The sequence below is a fragment of the Ischnura elegans genome, chromosome 6 (genome assembly GCF_921293095.1).
Source record: "Ischnura elegans chromosome 6, ioIscEleg1.1, whole genome shotgun sequence".
NCBI lineage: Eukaryota > Metazoa > Arthropoda > Insecta > Odonata > Coenagrionidae > Ischnura > Ischnura elegans.
Window position 1 is genome coordinate 106,557,068 of NC_060251.1, and position 9,707 is coordinate 106,566,774.

Genomic DNA, 9,707 nt, shown 5'->3' on the forward strand with positions numbered 1-9,707 from the left:
TCATTCTTGTCACAAACATAAGTTAACCATGTAGGGTTCTGTGTGTACCGTCCCTCTAGCACTGGGTTCTTCAAAGCCTCCTGAGCTCCTTTCCCGAGAAATTTTCAGTCTCAGAAGCGGAGAGGTGACAATGAAAATGGGATGAATGTTAGTTCTGTCCATTTCGCTCCCGGGGGAAAAGATTTTAGCAAGTGCAATCATGAGTGGTGCAGTAAACGTGTGTTTTGGTGGGCGCGGATGGTTATTACTAATGTTAGTCATTGGTTTGAAGGATCTATGCCGTCGGACACGTGTCCGTTTCAAGTTATTTTTATTGAAATTCCGGTGGGGATAAATTCTAGATCACTTATTTCCTCTTCATTTTCGTCAATTTCCCCTTTTTACTATCTATAAATGGCTAAACTTTTTGCGCCAATATCTTTAGCACATTTGCAGCCATCTTATTTTCTTCGATCTCGCAAGATTCATCCAGTCAGCAGCCATACTCCTCGGGGTACATACACACTACTAGTTCGCTATCCTTAAATGTTCAGATCCATTTTACTTAATGCAATGAAATACATCTATTTTACAGATTTTTAATGCAAACAATTTTATTTCAAGCCTCTTTAATATACAATGAATGTGAAAAGAGTCTCCTAACTTCTCCCTCTCTCGACTGCATCGCTCATTCTCATATTATTTTCGTACTCAGTGTTCCTTTTTGATAAATAGCTTTTCTGGATTTCGCATCACAGTCTCTGTTTCCTAGGAAAAAATATCTAATGTAAAAAATAAACGATAGAACAAATTTTGTGATAATTTAAGTTTACTACATAGGATTTTCTCTGAGAAACTCCGTTGCTCTCGTTTAGAATTCTTCAAAGCCTTCTAAGCCTTTTTCTTTCCGGAGAACATTTCACTCTCAGATGCGGAGAGGTGACAATGAGAATGGGTTTGGTGTGAGTTCTGTCCATTCCGCTCACAGGGAAGTGATTTTAACGAGTGCATTCTCGGGTGGTGCAGGAAACATGTGTTCTGGTTTGCGCGGATGGATGTTACTAGCCTTAATGTTTACTTTGAAGATTCTATGTCTTCTAATCCTTTTTCGTTCCCGGTTATTTTCATTGGGATTCCCATGGAGATGAATTCCACATCACTTATTTCCCCTTTATTTTCTTTATTTTTCCATTTTTATCCTATATCTGAATGACCAAACTTTTTGCGCCGACATGTTTAGCACATTTTCAGCTATCTTATTTTCTCCTATCTCGCCAAATTTATCCGGTCGGCGGCTACATTTCTGCAGGCATACGCAATACTTTTTGCTATTATTAAATTTTCAGCTCCAACATTTATTATGTTATAAGATGTATTTATTATACTAAAATTTATGTAAGACTTATGACATAAAATAAAAATTTGTTTAACAAACACCTTTCACACTTTGAGTGCCGGTCGCTAATTTAAAAGCCTTTCTAAAAATCTGACCATTTTGGCTAAATTCATATAATTTTTTCCGGCATCAACAAAAAATTATATTTAATACACAAATTATTTTAATAAAAATGAACTTGGGGTTTAATTTATGAATGAGTTATGAATGAAATTATTTCAATATATCATGTAAAAATATACCGTTTTTGAAAAAAAGGAGTTCAACCAATTGACCTACAGCCATTAAATGCATTATAAATTATACATATGCTCAATATGAACTATTTTTGATTCGAGGAAATCATAAAAAATTTTGCCTCACATGCAATATTACGTACTAGGACATCTTCAGAGATATTGCTTCGACGTAATAGTACGTTTGTGGCACGCAGTGTTAATATAATACTAATGTCAAAAAAGTTTTCTTCCAACTCCTAATTATGACTATGTCGATTATTTGATTATTGTCGCATTAAGTCTTCCTTTGTAAGAGATAGCTCCTCCCATTCTCGCGCTTGGTTCGCCAAAGCCTCCGGACTTTCTTTCCCGAGAATATTTCAGTCTCAAAAGCGGAGAGGTGACAATGAGAATGGGTGAGGTGAGAGTGCTGTCTATTCCGCTCCCGGGGAAGCGATTTTAACGAGTGCAATCACGAGTGGTGCAGGAAGCGTGCGTTGGATGTGTGGCCGCACCAAATGGGTCGAAATATCCGCCTTGGCATCCGCGGTGCATTCACGCTCTGGCTTCTTGCTCTTTTTTTTGTCCCTCCGCTCCGGCGATGCTCTTTCTTGGCGGTGCACCAAAGCGTCTCCGCCCACGCCCCTCCCCAGACTTCCGCGCGATCCCTTTGTCTCCCATCCTCCACCTCTTGCAGCTGCCGCACGGAGGAAACGCAAGAGGCGCGAGATGGGAACGACGCGTGGGGAGTAAAACTAAAGCGAGCGAAGCGATTTTAAAATCCTGCAAAGTTGGATGAAAACGGTGCGATTTGCGCTCGGCTTGAAAACCAGTCTTGCCATTACATTGGGCATTCCACAGAATTTTCTGTTCACGGACGATTTACGGAGAAAATCTGGTATTTTAAGGAAAAAAATACCAGTCAACTCGTTTTTAGTCACCTGAAAACCAGTCTAGTCATGGAAAAATGTTGGTCAAATTCGATTTTCAATCGAAAGGAAAAGCTCGACTTATCAACAAAAATCGAAAACAGAATCGATTCGAAGATCAATTAATAAAAAAAATAGACGGTGCTTTAACACTTTAAGTGCCGGTCACTAATTTAAAAGCCCCACTGAAAAATCCAGCCATTTTCACTAAATTTGTACATTTTTTAACACACTAGAATCAAAACTATATTTATAACGATGTGTATTCCAATAAAAATGAACTTTTCTCTTGTTGATGAATGAGTTTAATAAAATTTAATGCTAACTTTTCAACTTATAATTTAGCAATGAAAAAACCCTCTGTTTTTGAAAAATAAAAAACTCGCAGCAAATGATGTACAGCCATAAAATGCATATCAATTTTTTTTACGCTCAATTTGAACTCTTTAAACCAAGGAAATAATAAAAACAATTATTGTTCCAAGCAAAGCGTTCAAAATTCCGGATGACATAAAGGGTCACTGCACCCTCAACGAACGGTTCTTTCCTTCAAAGAATTTTCACACAAAGTGGGCTAAGATAAGGGTGCCGGTAGCTACAGAGGAATTTTCGTCCTCAAGACATGATGTGAACTCTTTTTCCATCGAGGAGTTCATCTTTGAAATAACAGAACCACTAAGTAGTAAACTGGAAAAGTTCCACGGGAGAAATATGACGGCTTCACGCAAACTAAGCCAATGAAATAGAAAGACGTAATATTGCGTCCATGGCATTCTTCAGAAAGATTAACAGGACGTAATATTACGTCCACGGCACGCAAAGTGTTAACAAAATAATTTGCACAAAAACATGTTTATTATTCACTCGAAAAACACTCTATTTTACGATAATCAAAACTCAGGTATCAGCACTAAAAAAACGGATATTCACACCGACTACGCTTTGCCTTGAAAACCGAGCATTTTTAAGAGAAGAAAATGTCCAGCCAACACATTTTTAGTCACGTCAGCACCCATTACGTGATGCGAGAAAAGAAACAAAGTAATTTGCGCTCACAAATAGGTTCCTGAATACCACCTCCTTCAAGCTTTCATCACATACTCGATTTCATTGACAGTTCTGCTCATCGAGCTCACGCACGGTTTGACTTAGACTTGTTTATGCCATGGTGTATTGCAGTGTCTATTAACTTTATTATTAAATTACTTTATTACTATTATTATTGTTAAATATTGTGATTGAAGATCTCTTTCCACATAAAAATTATTAATATTCGCAATCGTATATTATATGCTTGCATATTTCTCATTTTTTGCACCTAACCGGTGCATATTACGAACATGTAAAGTTTTTGGCTCGCCTGTTCCCATCCATACACGAATTAATCCCCTATTGATCGAATTAATATTCTATTCAGGCTTTAGCATATCTTCTGCTTATAAACAAGGTCTCTCATACTTCAACAGAAAGGTGCTCTTTTTTGGCTTTTCTCAATTTGCAATGCTGTTTGTAAAACTACTCCCTAATGCTTGGAAGGCCTCTTACCCATCAACTTAAACATTGAAATGTGGATAACTTCTCCCAAAATATTCATTAATGTGTCCTCATTTTCTTCTCCTCATGATCACAATGAATACTATACCATTACTAATTTGCGTCAAAAAGTTCCGTCAGCCAAGTTATTAGCGTGCATCAAAAAATATTTTTTGGTTGTCCTCGCCTAATTTTAATAGGTACCCTGTATATTGTGAAGAAATCTGATTGCAAAGAGATGTAATGCTCTCTAATGCTTAGAAGGCATCTTATCCATCAGCTAAGACATTAAAATGTGGAAAATATTTCCCTAAATATTCATTCATGCCTTAATTTATCCCCGTATTTTACCCCTCGTCATCACAATCAATACAATAAAATTACTGATTTCCGTCAAAAGGTTCCTCTAGCCAAGTTATAAGCTTAAATCTCCAAGTTTGACCTCACCTATTTGTGTTACGTCCCTGCTTAATGTGAGGAAGGCACATTACGAAGAAGTGTTAGGATCCTTCCGATAGGTAGGGGGTCGCAGGAATGCCTGCCTTTTCTTTCCCATTTTAAACGGCTCATGGGAATGGAAGATTAGTGGCAGCGCTTAAACTATGCACAAGTCAAGCGGGCACCACGGCAGGGAAAGGAGAAGCGATGGAACTTGCTTTGCAGAAAGCCACTCGTTGCCCTTTAACAATCTCAAGCGGTGGTCACGAGGAACTAGTCTCTGAGGTGAGGCCCGGTTTGAATCCAGGCCGGGACAGATATTTTTAAAGGAATTTCTATCGCCATTCGTGCCAAACTGTTCAAATAATATTTTAAATAGTTATCACCCGTTGCAAATATTATAAAAACAGCACACATAAAAATATTTAGAGTCAGCCGGTACGTAATTGTGAATTACCATCAATATTCTCTTTTCTTATTGACGGATACCTGCCTAAGACCATGTTGTTCTATCGCGTTTGTACGAGTAGGACGAGCTCTCTACTAACTGGGGAAGTTGTCTGAAGGAAATTGATCATAGCAGATATGAGGAAATAGAAAGAAATTTTCTCCAGTAATGCATAAGTTTTGTTATAGGTGAAAGTTGGTAATCATAATTTGCACTACGTGAAATTAATAAGTGATAATTGAAAATAATAATATAATAATAATAATAATACGTCTTTATTGGGCGAGATTGGGACTAGAGTCCCATCTTCCATCTAACCCCTCGTCAAACATTAAGTATATGCAGTTAAATACATTGTCAAGTTGCTCGTGAAATTACATGCAGAGAAATTACGTAAAAATAAATAGAAGTTCCATTTTCAAAATAGTGGTGTGATTGGTGAAAGGAAACGAAAGAAGTGGAATTAATTGGAAGAAAGGCAAAGTAGGGGGTACAAAATATGGCCGCTGAGAAATTAGGCACTTTTTACATTGAGGCACAATTTAATTTTGTGTTCCAAGAACTTGTGCTCTGAGAACATTTATAGATAGTGGCATACGCTATGCCATATTAATGCCACCAAAAACGCTTTACTTTTTGCGATCATTATTTTAGATTCATTTAACAATGACAAAAACAGGAACGTAATTAGGACCTAGTCATAAAGAAGATCGTGGGGCTTGTTCCTACGTATTTGTATGTTGCCAAGAGATTTGTGGCTTTGTTTAGAAGTTTATTTGCAGGTCAAAAATTAATGATTAAGCTTCATAGAGGAAATTAAACGAAGTTATTTCGTTAATATAGATCTTAAAAACAATTGCTTCGAGTGTTTCATAAGAGAATACGCAGATAACGATTGTTTCGAAAGCTTGGTGCTGAAATACTGGCTATTTTCTGTGACATCGAGAAAGGACGCTACTGGTCGTAATAATATACTGATGCTGTTGATATTCTTAGTATCCTCAAACAATGCGTCAATATAGATATGGAAAACAATGACAGGGGAAAATGGATGTAGTGAAATGTGTCCGAAGTTAATTAAAAGTTAAGGGAAAATAACGGATTATGTGGACACTTGAGGAGATAGCACTGTTGACAGCTGCAGTATATTAATCTCCAGGCTACCGCGGAGTGTTAACGATGAATATGATGGACAATAGAATGGAAATCTATATGCCACTCTATTGTGAATGAAATGGCATCTATGCATGAGCCTACCCGCTTATGAAAATGTTATTCCATTATTGATCGAGCCATAGTGCTGAATGGTTGCCATTTGATCGTGTCACCGAGGAAAAAGGTGATTGTGATGAATGGTCAAAGTTCATTCAAATATGTTGGCAAACAATCTCGGGCAACAATATTTTATACTTGATTCCTAGAGGTTCCTTGAGGGAGATTCCTTGAGCATTTCATGCTGTGGTATATCGCGTAATGGAAGTTTTCCTTCATCGTTCTTTTCTTATCGTATGATAAGAAATTTGGAGAAGGCGAGCTACGGCTTAGGTCTCTCTAGCCTTTGAGAAGGAAGGAAGCAGAAAAAGCTGGCATCGGAATAAACCTGGGCGCCAAGGGGATGTAAAGGAACTGACACAAGAATGGTGTGAAGTCAGTAGGAGTAAACACATGTAGTAACTTAAATTCATTTTTAAAATAATTAACAAATTCTCAATATTCTATAAATCTAGCTTTGTACTCTTGTAACAAAAGTGCGAAACAATTGTTTTTTTTAATCTTCAACATTACAATCAACCCACAAATTTCCTACTAACATTAAATAAATCACAATTATTATTAGTTACTCATTGTAACATATTTATAGATACCACTTTTGGCATTTCATCCATAATACTCATACCATTGGAATAAAAAATCAACTTTCCCGTTGCAATCGCTGTGTGAAAATGCATTCGGGCGTTTTACCTGGGATAAGCAGACTATTCTATAAGACAAGTTATTAACTAATATTAATTTCACCTGTGTACATGTTAGATTAGAGATGGGGATTATTGTGGTGATGGTGATTGATTCAACTGCTTGTTTTCACAGACGTTGTGCAAAGAATTTGTCATTGTTACCTTTCTCTCAGCCATTGCGATCTGCAATGTGTTTGACGGTCTTGAGTTCTTTCACATATTCTGTTTTCATTATCGGAATGATCGTTAGCTGGCTGCCTTTTATTGTCTTTTGAGTACTACACGGGGATGGATAATATTTTAACCTCGCCGTCATCTATAAAGTGTTATTTCGTAATTTTAAGGGAGTTGATTAGCCCTGAAGAAGGAAAAATCATCATGCTTAATATTTCCTGTTCGAGCTTATCCTCCCCTCATGTGTGCGACCTATTCATTAAATTTATTCAAAGCCCACTTTTTCCCTAATTAGTACGTTATTCCTTTTATATAGCTAAAAGATTTAAAAAGAAATTCCTAATTTAGGACTAATGTAAATTTTAAATGTTTCATCGCTGAATTTTCTTTGTTTTTTCCTTTACACTATACTGTTTTACCTCAGTCAATGTGGAGCTTTATAATTCAATGTACCAGTAACCTGTCAGTAATAACTCTGTCGAACACACACTATTTCCCGTCATGCCCATGACTTGTTGAAAGACGCATTTTGAAAGCAACAAGTCGCTATTACGTTGCTGACTCATTTGTCTCTTAGGTGAAATTGTCTTTCAACGGAAACAGAGAAAAATCTACAACTTTCTTTCTTGGCTGTGGATGGGTTCTTAAGCGGCATTTCTTCAACATTTTTCTCCGCTTCCAATATTTTCTTTGGTAGGAACACTTCCTAATTGCCGATCACAGAGGGTAGAAATGGGATATCGCCATGCCAGACGTGTTAGTTGAGCTGAACATCGTTCATCACTATTGACATATAAGAGGAATGCTGCCAGGAACCTCTTACCGTGGGCAAATGGCGAAGGGTTTCCACTCTCCTCCGCAGCCATGAATGACGCGTGAGGAACTCGTTCCATAAATTTAACGCGAAGCGTTTTAAATTCCGCCGGACGGGGTCAGTTTTTACTCGTCTTGCCAGGAGCATAGCCTCTGGGATTTTAATGCTTCAGACCGAAAATTTACAGAAGTGAGTGTTCTGTTTTAATGCTTCGTTTTTAATATTTTTTCTGTTCCCCGGTATCGGGATATAAAATTTGAGAGCAAATGGTTAACATATGAGTAGGTACTTTTTTTTTTCCCTTGATGAAAGTGGACTCGCTGTTTTTGTGTTTTTTTTGAAGGGGAAGTGGATTGCTCGAGGAGTACTCCTTATAGCATTTCCGCCCACCGACGCCATATGTCTACATCCAACAAATTCTGAGAATTTGAGGCTCTCGAAGAAAACCCTCACTCTTTTTTGCTGTCAAATTTGCACAAATATGTTATTGAAGCTCAAAATAACTTGATCCACTAATTTGTTTATTTTTGAAGCCGGTCTAAGTAAGCCTACTAACGGAAAGAGTGTGAAACGGAAATTCAGTATAGGCTGTCCTTAAATTACATGCAAGTATCATACAATTAAACAAGAAATGGCATTTTACAGGTGATACTAATCCCCTGAAATTTTATTAAAAAACTTTCTGCCCCGTTTTCAAGGAACTTCAGTCTTGATTCGTGTGTCCCACTCTTTAGAGATTTAGAGCAACCATGTGGCGGAGGTAAAAAATGACTGTACGTTGCTAGAGATTTTTCTCTAGCGCCTCCAGAAACCGTCTAAATGTATCATGCGGGTAACTTCAGACGCAGCTGTGCAGATGCGTCGAATATTTTCCCTGCTGACCATAACTCAAAAGGCTAGCACCTTGGATGACCACAATTTACATCTCTGTCTACTCGTCTTATCTAGATCAACTTCCTGATATCTGATAGAACTCCACACCTTCCTACATACTTTCTTGTACACTCGCATCAAATGATTGATAAAATGATACACCCTGTAGCCTGCATGTGGTGAGGGGTTTGTACTTGCATGAATGAAGTAGTTATGTGCTATGAGGGCATGCCAGAATATCATCCTTAATGTTAGCCGACAAAATGGATATCTTTGGATGGCTTTGGATAGTATCTTTTAGAGTAGTCATTTACTCTAATAGCTACTCTCTCATATACATTTACTCATCCGGTCACACCTTTAATATGCAGCGAGCATATGATATCTGGCGCAGAAAGACATAATCCGTGGACTTAATAAAATACAAAGAATAGCCTCGCGATTCGTCAAAAACTGCTACGGGTGTACAAAAAGCGTTACACATGTGTTAGAGAAATTAGGCTGGGAGCCACTAGAGACTAGGAGGCTAGGTGCTAGACTTTGATTGTTTGAGCAATTGGGAATACATATATTCAAGAGTGACATGGAGAACATCATATCAGAACCCCACTATATTTCCAGGTCCGACAGGGACCATACATCAAGAAAAATATTTTGCCGGATTATTTATCAGATATCTGACAAGTCTCTGAAAGACATATCTCTAAAGAGTGGGACACACGAGGCAAGTCTAAAATTCCTTGAAAATGTGGGAGAAAGTTTTTGAATAAAATTTAAGGGGATACATTTTGTCAAGGGACGCCTCTTTCTGGGAATAAATGGCAGTAGCCATTCTTCTGCTAATTCTATAAAAATTATCTTTGTCAGCAATTGGTACTCTCTCGATAGTCATGAATTATCAGGGGAATTGAAAGAAGGCGCAGCATGCAAATTATTATTTAGCAGATGAA